This window comes from Sus scrofa, chromosome 11, assembly GCF_054392235.1.
Source record: "Sus scrofa isolate SSC_HxYL_T2T_F1_AM1 chromosome 11, Sscrofa_HxYL_maternal_Yorkshire_Landrace_v2.0, whole genome shotgun sequence".
NCBI classification, from domain to species: domain Eukaryota; kingdom Metazoa; phylum Chordata; class Mammalia; order Artiodactyla; family Suidae; genus Sus; species Sus scrofa.
This window is the reverse complement of record NC_139393.1, coordinates 55,988,654-55,999,804: the sequence shown is the minus strand read 5'-3', so window position 1 is coordinate 55,999,804 and position 11,151 is coordinate 55,988,654. Positions and strand designations below refer to the sequence as shown.

Below are 11,151 nucleotides of genomic sequence, written 5' to 3'. Positions count from 1 at the left end.
GAGAAGGGGGTCGAGAGAGCAAAGGCCTGGGAGCTGGGGAAGTTTAATTTGGTGGGTGCATTTCATGGGGGGCGAAGACCTCAAGCAGAGAGCCTTGAAAGAAGTTATTCTAACACCAAGGCTAAAAGTAGTTTCCTGGGTTGTGCTTCTCAAACTGGAATGCAGCTGTGGGTTCTCCTGAGGATCTAGTTAAAACGTAGGGTCTGATTCAGTTGGTCTGGGGTGGGGTCTAAATTCTGCATTTCTACTATGATGCTACTCCATCTCACCTGAATGGCAGTGGATTGGAGGACCAAGTGAAAAGTTGTGAAGATTTAATTGAAAAAGTGGTTAACGACACTCTTATTATATATTATATAACCTGACTATTTCAGGGTTTCACAAAGCACTTTGGAGGCGTGAAAGAGTTACAGCTTCCAAAGGTACATACTACTCAAAGAGGGAGTCACATAGACAAAGTTTACATTCGGCACAGAATGCAGTTTTATGGAGGGGTCCTGAAAGAGAAGAAATTGGGTTGGTTTTTATAAAATACCTCTGCAAAATATGTACCTTACTGAATATTAGACAAATTAAAAAATCTGGAGGAATTACTTTTTTAAATTGGGATAACTTCTTCAGTATTTGTCTAAATTCGTCATTGAGCAAGAAATAATTTTCTGCATTTGCGAATGGGCTCAGTGCTCTGAATTTCTTGGGTTAGATCCTTGATTCATAACCCTGACTCACATGAACCACCTGCAGGGCTTAAAAAAACAATACTGCTATACCCTTGGCCAATGAAATCGGAATCTCTAGAGCTGGTGCCTGGGAGGGTTAGTCATTTTTAAAGGCTCCTAGGAGATTCAAACGTGCATTTAGGACTGAGATCCACTGAGTTATAACAGATCAGATTGTCTAACATTGAATTAAAATGCTGAAACTAAGGATTTTGACTAATATACTATGGGCTTGGCAGGATTGAAACTAGAGCTGTGAGTCAGGCTGTGATCCAAGCAGCAGAATCCAGGGATCCACCTCCGTAGGGTTCTAGGTGTTCAGGGGGAAGCTGCCAACAGACGGGTGGTGTCAAAGGTGTGTTTGGGGTTGGGAGCCCTGGTAGCTAGGGAAGCAGCAAGGTAACCAGAGGCCTGGGTGTGGGGCCAGTTGCTAGGGAGAGAGAGGCAAATGCATCCTGCCAGATGGTGCCTGCCATCTCCACAGCACCAAGCAGTTTTAATCAGGCAAGCTTGTTCTTGCAACTGCCATCCTAGGTCTGTGGTTCAGGGCACAGAGCCCTTCAGCGCAAACAGGCAAACATGAAGATGGGGTCAGTGGACAGAGAACCAAGAGAAACTTGCAAGGGATTCTACAAAATGTAGGAGGGTGCAAAATAGAAGGGGGCATCCAGGACACACTTCACATGTCTTCTAACCCTCCTTAGTTGGTGCTGTGATGAGGTCCCACAGTCAGTGTCCGAGGCTGTGCAGGTACATGGTCATTCCTAAGACTCGGATCCTGGTGACCAGATTCTTGCCATGTGTTTATATCAAACATGAACTGATGCTGCAAGGCCTTTGCCCAAGCTGTTGCTTAGGTTTTAATGAGCTTCCTATGAGAATATGCCAAGCTGAGTGATTTGGGGACAGAAACACGTACTTTCAGAACAAGCTAAAACTAGATGGCTTAGTTTAATTCTTTAATAAGATTTTTTTAGATGTAAAAAATCTTATTTCATATAGGAAGTAAGTCGTTTTTATTTTTCAAGAATTTATGGTGGCAAACATTTAACCATATTCACATCCCCTGGCCCCCACACTAGTGGCGTGAACATGAGGACCCAGCCCTGCTTCAGGCTGCACTGCACGTAGCAGTGATGATGACTCTGGCCCTATCGAAGTAAAGGGAGACAGGTGCTCGGAGCAGATTTGACATCTTGGCTCCCCTCTGGGGTCCTGAGTATAACAAACAAACTGGCCGAAAGATAAAGAAAAGCACTTTCAAGCCATGAAGGAGTTAGGCGAACACAAATAATTATCTGCTCTCAGTTGGAGACTGAAATAGGCACAAGGGAGACCATTCTTATTCTTGGCAAAATGTTCTGGATTGTAAAATGTGTTTTTCGCAGAGATTCATCTGAGCCCTCCTAGTATGAGACCCAAGCTCTGACATCTTTTAGGGCAGGAGGAAAAGATCAGCGATGACGGCTTGGGGGAAGATCTGTGGCCAGGAGCTGAGCTGCAGTGTCCCCTCCTTTCCTTGCCTTGGAATTTGGATGTGTAGGAGGGCTCGCAAGGGCTGGGTGGGATCCCAAGCCCCAAGCCCAGGCCTGCTGGGAGTGGGGTGTGAGTGTGCAGGCAGAGGTGGGCTGGGAACAGAACAGTTAGCCTTCAGTGGGGAGGCCAGTTCTGATGAAAAAATTTTGAGGATGGGAAGAAAAATGGGCCAGGCTTTGTCAAACCATCAGCCTCTAAGTTTTTTTTTTTTTTTTTTTTTTTTTTCTAGGTCTGCTCCCACAGCATATGGAGGTTCCCAGGCTAGGGGTCCAATTGGAGCTGTAGCCACCAGCCTACGCCAGAGCCACAGCAACACCGGATCCGAGCTGTGTCTGCTACCTACACCACAGGTCACAGCAACGCCAGATCCTTAACCCACTAAGCAAGGGCAGGGATTGAACCTGAAACCTCATGGTTCCTAGTCGGATTCATTAACCACTGAGCCATGATGGGAACTCCAGCCTCTAAGTTTGCAATTAAATTTAAGGCCAACTATAAACTCAATAGTTTCTTGGTTATGAGATCTTGGCTAATTTTTTTTTTTTTTTTTTTTTTTTTTTTTTTTAGTAAAATCTCCCACAATTGCAAAGAACATAGCCATTTACAACAGTTATTCAGCAAAATGTCTCAAAGTTAAAATTGATTGCTTTTTGGGGGGCCTAGTGTTTCCACCATACAGGCCCAGACAAAGCCGCCCGCAGAGGACATCTGCTGTCTCTCCCTCCCACTTTTATTCAGGTACCCTGGTTCTTCTTATTAAAATATGTTACCTGATGGAGTTCCCATCATGGCTCAGCAGCAACAACCCAACTAGTATCCATGAGGATGTAGCTTCCATCACTGGCCTCACTCAGTGGATCAGGGATCCGGCATTGCCATGAGCTATGGTGTAGTTTGCAGATGCGGCTTGGATTCTGCGTTAACTGTGGCTGTGCTGTAAGCTGGCAGCTGCAGCTCTGATTCGACCCTTAGCCTGGGAACTTCCATATGCTGCATCTGCAGCCCTAAGGGGGAAAAAAAGATAAAATATGTTACCTGGGAAAAGGAATGACTGACCGATAAGAACTTGAAATGTTCTCTCTCCAGGGATCACTTTTTTTTTTTTGTCTTTTTGCCTCTTCTAGGGCTGCTTCCCATGGTATATGGAGGTTCCCAGGCTAGGGGTCTAATCGGAGCTGTAGCCACCGGCCTATGCCAGAGCCACAGCAGCATGGGATCCCACCCACGTCTGTGACCTACATCACAGCTCATGGCAAAGCCAGATCCTTAACCCATTGAGCAAGGCAAGGGGATTGAACCCACAACCTCATGGTTCCTAGTCGGATTCGTTAACTACTGAGGTGGGAACTCCTGGGATCACTTTTAACAGGAATCCAACCTTGGGCCACAGATTAATTCCGACTCTGACTGGGGGGCTCTAGCTATGCTGGTTCCCCATTACCCTGAGTTGGAAAACTCCTCAAAGGGCAGGTGGAGGCTGGTGAGACCCATTGATGCTGTTGGGTTAAATGCTGGAGTCTCCGGAGTCTGCAGATTATCCGCCAGCCTCCTTTCGTCTTGTGCCAGTGGTGATCTCCCTTTTTCCTTCTTCTTCACCTCCAGTCCCTTGAGAGATTGGGATCTTTCTTGGAACAAGTCCAGCAACTCCTCTCCACCTAAGTGAGGTCATGCAGTCCTGTGGCCCATTGAGGACAGAGTCCATTTGTGGCTTCCAGGAGTTTGTAAACCCCTGAAATTTCAGGCAAATATGTTAGCTTATTTTTGAAATAAGATGATTGATTAGATTCATTAGATTCTCAGAAGGCTAAGCAACACCCCCACACCTCCTGCTACTACCCACCAGCATCCTAGATGCTCCAGGATGGCATTTCAGGCAGAAGGTAGCAGGTGGAGGAAACTAGCTGAGGGTCTCTGGGGTCTTCTTGGTGCCTGGGGTCAGGGATCAGGTCCTACAGGTATCTGCCAACACATGGTCCTCCATTCACGTCCTCCCACCTTGGTCCTCTGTTAAGTGAAGATTCAGCATTAACACGGTGAATCTCTTACTTGAGCCTCATGGCAGCCTGGGGGTCCTGAGATTGAGGTCTGAATTATTCAGCAGTCTTTCAGTTGCAGGTTTGCTTAAACAGAAAAGACTATTGGCTCACACAAATGGGATATTTGGGGGAGGAAGTGGATTTTAGAGATGATTCAGCTAATAGCATCAGGAATTGCTTTCTCTCTCAAAGATAAAGGTGCAACCTAGACCACTGGCTTTCATTCTGCTAGTTCTGTAGCCACAAAGTGAAGACTTTAATTCCTCCCTCCCTCCTTCTTTCCTTCCTTCTTTCCCTCCCTCCATCTCTCTCTGTTTCCCCTCTTATCTGATAGCTCCAGTGAAAGTCCTAGAATACTCTCTCATCAGCATTGTGCCATCCATGGTGTCTTCGCTGTGACCAGGGGAATGATGTATTCTGACTGGTTAATCTTGGGTGGTGTGTCCACTTCTGGAGCTGGAGGGAGTTGGCCCACTCTTCTTGAAACACGTGGACTGAGAATGGGAAAGAGGTGGTTCCACAAAGGAGAACAAGTGCTGTTAACAAAAGGAAAGGAAAGGGATGCATGGCGGGTGAAAGCAATGGCTGTCTACCATGATATCCTTGGTTTTTTTTTTTTTTTTTTTTTTTTTTTTTTTTTTGTCTTTTTGCTACTTCTTGGGCCACTCCTGCGGCATATGGAGATTCCCAGGCTAGGGGTCTAATCAGAGCTGCAGCCACCGGCCTACACCAGAGCCACAGCAACGCGGGATCCGAGCCGCATCTGCAACCTACACCACAGCTCACGGCAATGCCGGATCGTTAACCCACTGAGCAAGGGCAGGGACCGAACCCGCAACCTCATGGTTTCTAGTCAGATTCGTTAACCACTGCGCCACAACGGGAAATCCCATGATATCCTTCTAATTCAGGTACTTTCACCCTCTGAGAGGTGGATGGGCTCGTAGAACATCTTAGAGTTGAGAGATGTATGATTCCCTGAGCTTGTATGAAGAAAACAGTCTGGCACATATATAATATGCACCTAGCTTCAGGGAGAGGACCCATGGCTTTTACCAGCTTCTCAGATAAGAACCACTGGACTAAGAAGAACCCTTCATTTTTTCAGATGATGCGGTGAGGGCCCAAAACTCTAGGTGACTTGACCTTGGAGACACTGTGTCCAGCATCATCTATCCCCCAGGGTTTTCTAACAGGACACTAGCCTCTGGATACTGTGTTAAAAACAGGCTTCTCTGGTCAAAGACATTTGGGAAACTGCACAGAATCCATCTCTAGAGAGTAACAAAGCATTGAGGCATATTACAAGCTCTGAGAAATCTTATTCTAAAGAAGTGCATTTAACTGTATTTAACCCAGAAACCTATTTGAATACTCTTCAATACTCTTTTCACAAGCTGCCAGTAACACACTTCAGGAAACTGTGTTGCAGCACCTTGCTGCTCCTTTAGGCTGGGTGCTCTCCTATGGGCCTTTGCTGGGAATCTGGGACACCTATTTCCAGGGCTGTGGCCTCCCAGTTTATTTGGTTCAATTTCAGAGATTTCAGGACACGGTCACTTTATTCTATTTTATTTTTATTATTGTTAATATACACTGTCATATTCTATTCTAAGAGATTGGATATAGTTCCATATTCTATACAATAGGACTTCATTACTTATCCATTCTAAATGTAATAGTTTGTACCTACTTACCCCAAACTCCCCATCTATCCCACTTCCTCCCTTACCCCCTTGGCCACCACAAGTCTGTTTTCCATGTCCATGAGTCTATTTCTATATTGTATAGAGGATCATTTGTGCCTCATTTATTTATTTATTTGTTTATTTATTATTTATTTATCTTTTCATAGCTGCACTGTGGCTAATGGAAGTTCCCAGGCTAGGGGTCAAATTGGAGCTGTAGCTGCTGGCCTACACCATAGCCACAGCAAGGTGGGATCTGAGCTGCATCTGCAACCTACACCGCAGCTGATGGCCACGTTGGATCCCCAACCCCCTGAGTGAGGCCAGGGATCGAACCTGCATCCTTATGGATACTAGTCCAGTTTGTTACCACTGAGCCATGACAGGAACTCCAATTTGTGCCATGTTTTAGATTCCACATAGAAGTGATATCATATGGTATTTGTCTTTCTCTTTCTGACTTACTTCACTTAGTATGAGAGTTTCTAGCTCCATCCATGTTGCTGCAAATGGCGTTATCTTGCTCTTTTTATGGGTAAGTAGTACTCTATTGTATATATGTACCACACTTTCTCAATCTATTCATCTGTTGATGGACATTTAGACTGCTTTCATGTCTTGGCTATTGTGAATAGTGCTGCAATGAACATACAGGTGCATCTATATTTTTGAATGAAAATTTTGTCCAGATATACGCCCAGGAGCGGGATTGCTAGATCATATGGTAGTTCTATATTTAGTTTTCTGAGGTGCCGCCATACTGTTTTCTATAGTGTTTGTTTCACATTCCCACCAACAGTGTAGGAGGGTTCCCTTTTCTCCACACCCTCTCCAGTTATTTGTGTACTTGTTAATGATGACCACTCTGATCATCGTGGGTGGTACCTCATTGTAATTTTGATTTTCATTTCTCTAATAATTAGTGATGTTGAACATTTTTTTCTTTTGCCTACTAGCCATCCATATGTCTTCTTTGGAGAAATGTCTATTTAGGTCTTCTGCCCATTTTTTGATTGGGTTTGGTTTTTTGTTGTTGTTGTATTGTATGAGTTGTTTGTGTATTTTGGAGATTAGGCACTTGCCAGTTGTATCATTTGCAAGGTTTTCTCCCATCCTCTGGTTGGCTTTTCATTTTTTTTTAATGGGTTATTTTTTTGTGTGAAAGCTTTTGAGTATATTTTGTCCCATCAGTTAATATTTGTTTTTATTGCCATTATTCTAGGAGGCAGATCAAACAAGATATTGCTGTGATTTATGTCAAGCAGTATTCTTGCCTATGTTTTCCTCTAGGAGTTTTATAGTATCTGGCCTTTCATTTACGTCTTTGTTCCATTTTGAGTTTGTTTTTGTGTATGGCACTAGAGAATGTTCTGATTTCCTTCTTTTACACGTAGCTGTCCAGTTTTCCCAGCACTGCTTGTTGAAGAGACTCTCATTCCTCCACTGTATGTTCTTGCCTCCTTTGCCATAGATTAGTTGACCATAGGTGCTTGGGTTTATTTCTGGGCTTTCCATCCTATTCCACTGATCTGTATTTCTGTTTTTGTGCGAGTACCATACCACGATCACTTTCTAATGTATAGATCTCTCCACTGCCTGCGTTTTATCACCCTCACTGGTCACCTCAGGGCAGTGATATGCGTGCCTCTGGCTCAAGCCAAGAGGGAAAGGATGACCACAGTTAAGTGTAGGCCCTTAGCCGGGCCTTGGTCAGTGCCATGTGCCTGCGACATGGGTGCTGTCCGAAGGTTGCTCTACAGACTCTTTGGTGGTAGGAGGGGCTCATCTGTTCTCTTTCCCTTCCAGCCCAACACCCACTTCCTCCTAGGCCCTCCTAGTTGCATCACCCCATGTGGCCTTCCTGGTCTGGTTTTCTAGACCTTTCTCCTTTCCCATTGCTTATGTGTTTTCTCAGTCATTAATAATTATAATAATGCTAGTCAGTATTTACTGGGAGCTGACTATATGCTGGAAACTGTTCTAAGATTTTAGATGTATTAATCACCAATTCTTCACTAACTCTTCACAAAGACATTATATGATAGGTGCTATTCTGCCTCCACCTTATCGAGGTAGATGCCTATTCCGTTCTACATCCAGGGATTTGCAAAGCTCTGAGAAGATAGAGAACAAAACAAACCTATGTCTATGGTTGGCCTTATTCCCTTGGAATGGCTGTCTCAGGTGAGCCCTGGGGATACAATACCTCAGTGCTCATGAAAATATTAACAGGCACTAAGGGCACAGTGGATTCCTCTGTATCCAGAGGACATGTTCTGCTTTTATTCACTGTCTTGGGAAGATCAGATGTCTTTAACTTGAGAATGATCCTAATGAGGAGAGTTAGATCTTGAGCGAGGGATAGGAAGATGATTTTTTTCATGCAGGAATCTTTTATTCCCCCTTAAAGTAGACCATGCATGTAACTGCCTAAGTGGGACTGCTCCTACCGGCCGGCCGTCTCTTCATTCTTGTATTTGGGATTTCTAGAGTGGGAAAACAAGAGTGCTTGTAGTGGGGACACAGAGAGAGGCAATGCTTACAGAACCATTTTTGCCAAGACTTTAGGCCAATAACAAAACTTAGGGACCCCTCTCAATTACCTGTTTTTCCCTGGCTGGGACCAGTTTGATTATATTTTGATAGGTTTCTGTTCACATGCATATGCGTAATCTGTGCCTTTATGGTTTTCTTATTCCTCAGAAGAGCCCAGTGTCCTGATATGAATCCTACCCCTAAAAATCACATGAAGGAGTTAGTGGCCAAATGTATACCCTTCCCCAAATTTCTTACATGTCAAATAAGGACGTGGACATCAACATAGGATTGTGAAGGGCTTTCTTTCAGATGAACTAAAATGTCTTCTCACCATCTGGGCCATTTTTTATAGATTGCAAACCTGTTTGCAGAGTATAGAGATTTTAACACAGCTTATATATAGTTGTGGGTCTTTGGTTAAGGAATTGGGTTAAGAAAGAGGAAAAGAGAAAAGTACCTGGTGAGTTCAGGGCTGGTAATGAGAGGCAGGGATGGGAGAGGGTAGAGACCAGGAGAGGTTGGAGGGAGCAAGGCTGAGGATAACCATGGATGCCAGTGCCCAGAATAAGGGGGAAGGCAGAGGAGAGTTAAGAGGTTTCTAAGTTATGGACTTACCTGTGCTTGGCCTCAATGGGTGTATTATGGAAGCCCATATTCCAGAATCTGTGGAATGTGAAGATGGAGGCAGAGGGTAGAATTATGCTGCCACAAGCCGAGTCTGGGGCTACCAGCCGCTGGAAGGGACAAGGAAGGATTCTTCCTCTACAGGTTTCAGAGGCAGCATGGTCAAGCTCTCACGTTGATTTTGGACTTCTTGCCTACAGAACTGTGAGGCAATAAGCTTCTGATGTTCTAAGGCACCATGTTTGCGGTACTTTGTTGTGGCTGCCCTGGGAGACTAATATTAGGAAGAAGGTAATTACATTTGCTAAGGCTTCCTACGTGCCAGGCACTGTGAAAAGGGCATCATAGTCAGTGCTTCTCTTTATCTCCATGGCAACCTTGAGAGGTAGGCACTATTGTGATAACTGAGGTTAAGTAATTGCTCAAGAGGAGATAATGAGTACTCAGTGGAGCCTGGGGTTTCCAACCAAAGCCAGCTCCTCTCACCACACCACAACTCTCAAATCCCTGGGCACCAGTAATGGAATTGATGGCTAACCTGGGAGTTTTCAGTTTGAGGCCACCCTGGGGACTTGGTCTGAGGCTTCTCTTAGTTGTCACAGAGCTTACTGGTGTCTCCTAAAACTGTCACCCTCTGCTCTGTTATAGGAGTTTGAAAATGTCTGCTCGCCTTTAATATCATTTTCTGCATCCTGCTCCATCCGTCTCTCTGGGTTTAGTATCTCTTGGATCAGTTTCTAGCCTGGGACAGGCCATATGCATTTCAGGAAATGCCTAGGAAAAGGAACTTTTGTTTTGAGGAGCAATGTGATGAACTATTATTATCACAGTTCTCTCTAATAGCTTTGCTATTCTTTGTCCTACAATGGAAACTTCTAGAGGTCTTTTTTCAGTTGTAGGAAAGTCTAACCTGGGACAGAAGAACCTTGGATTATCATCCTCATTGTCTTCATCAGAAATAATTGGTCTACTGCATTGAGTCTGGTATTTTTCTGCATAGCAAGTTAAATAGGCATGACCCTCATTTTCATACACATTTCAATTGATGACTAGCCTTAAAATTCCACAAATAGTTTAGAGTAATGAAATCATACACACAATAAAATCGTGACATCTAAACTTAAACATAACAGATCCAAGGTGTAAAATTTTTTGAGTAGATGTCTGGGTAAGAAGAAAATATAAAATGCACATATGCTAAGTCCATCAGTTTGAAGCTGATCAGGAGGGAGAAACCACATAGTCATTTGGGCGTGGAAAGTTTAATATAAATAATTATTGACTGTAACAGGGAACTGAAGCAACAAGGGGTTGCCTGGGAAGAAGTAAAGAGAGGACAGTAGAACATCGGAAGAGGAGAGATGTGGAACAGATTGGAAGAGCAGCGATGGGGAGCAGACACAGCTCCCAGTGCTGTGATACAGTGGGAGGAGGATGCCCTCAGGGCTGAGACCCAGACTGGTTGGAGACAGAGCAGCTGGGGCTGATTGGATAGCAGAGCAGTCACTGTGATTCGGTGCTGTTAGAATTATCTAGAAATTCACCCCTACGAACTTGCTGGCAATCTGCCCTCTGGCGTGTTGGAGTAAGCTGTTCATAGGGAGGTGAACACGCAGATGTCTCAGTGGGAAAACTGCTATAAATCTGCCCAAAGGTGTGCTGGGGAAGTTGCTGGCTGCTGGGCAATGTTGACCACTGTGCTTTGCAGGAGTCAGACTCTGGGGAAACTGCTTCTGGGGCAGGTGCTGGGCACTGGGGAAGCCACATGTGCTGTCAGAGGACCCTAGAGAAGCTGTGCACCCTGCAGGAGTCTGGAGAGCAAGCACCAGCCCAGGAAACAAAATCCTTTCATCCTGAAATGTCTCTCCAGAGCCCACTGCTGATAAAGGTTAACCGTGCCAGCTGACAAAGAAAAAACATTTAAAGGGCCCATATCCATTTTCACAGAGCAGACAGATGGATAGAGCATTACATTGTTAACTGGCACACCAAGTCATAAAATTCTAAATG

The 11,151-nt window shown here is 44.6% G+C and overlaps 1 long non-coding RNA gene across 1 annotated transcript; it reads right to left on the bottom strand.

Moving 5' to 3' along the window:
* Positions 1 to 1,732: 1,732 nt before the first annotated feature.
* LOC146398638 (uncharacterized) lies at positions 1,733 to 9,482 on the bottom strand. Its single transcript, XR_014819650.1, has 5 exons — positions 9,133 to 9,482; positions 4,649 to 4,827; positions 4,096 to 4,259; positions 3,697 to 3,984; positions 1,733 to 1,952 (listed from the first exon to the last, which is right to left on the bottom strand). It is a non-coding gene; the product is annotated as an uncharacterized LOC146398638 (long non-coding RNA).
* Between the last annotated feature and the right edge of the window lie 1,669 nt (positions 9,483 to 11,151).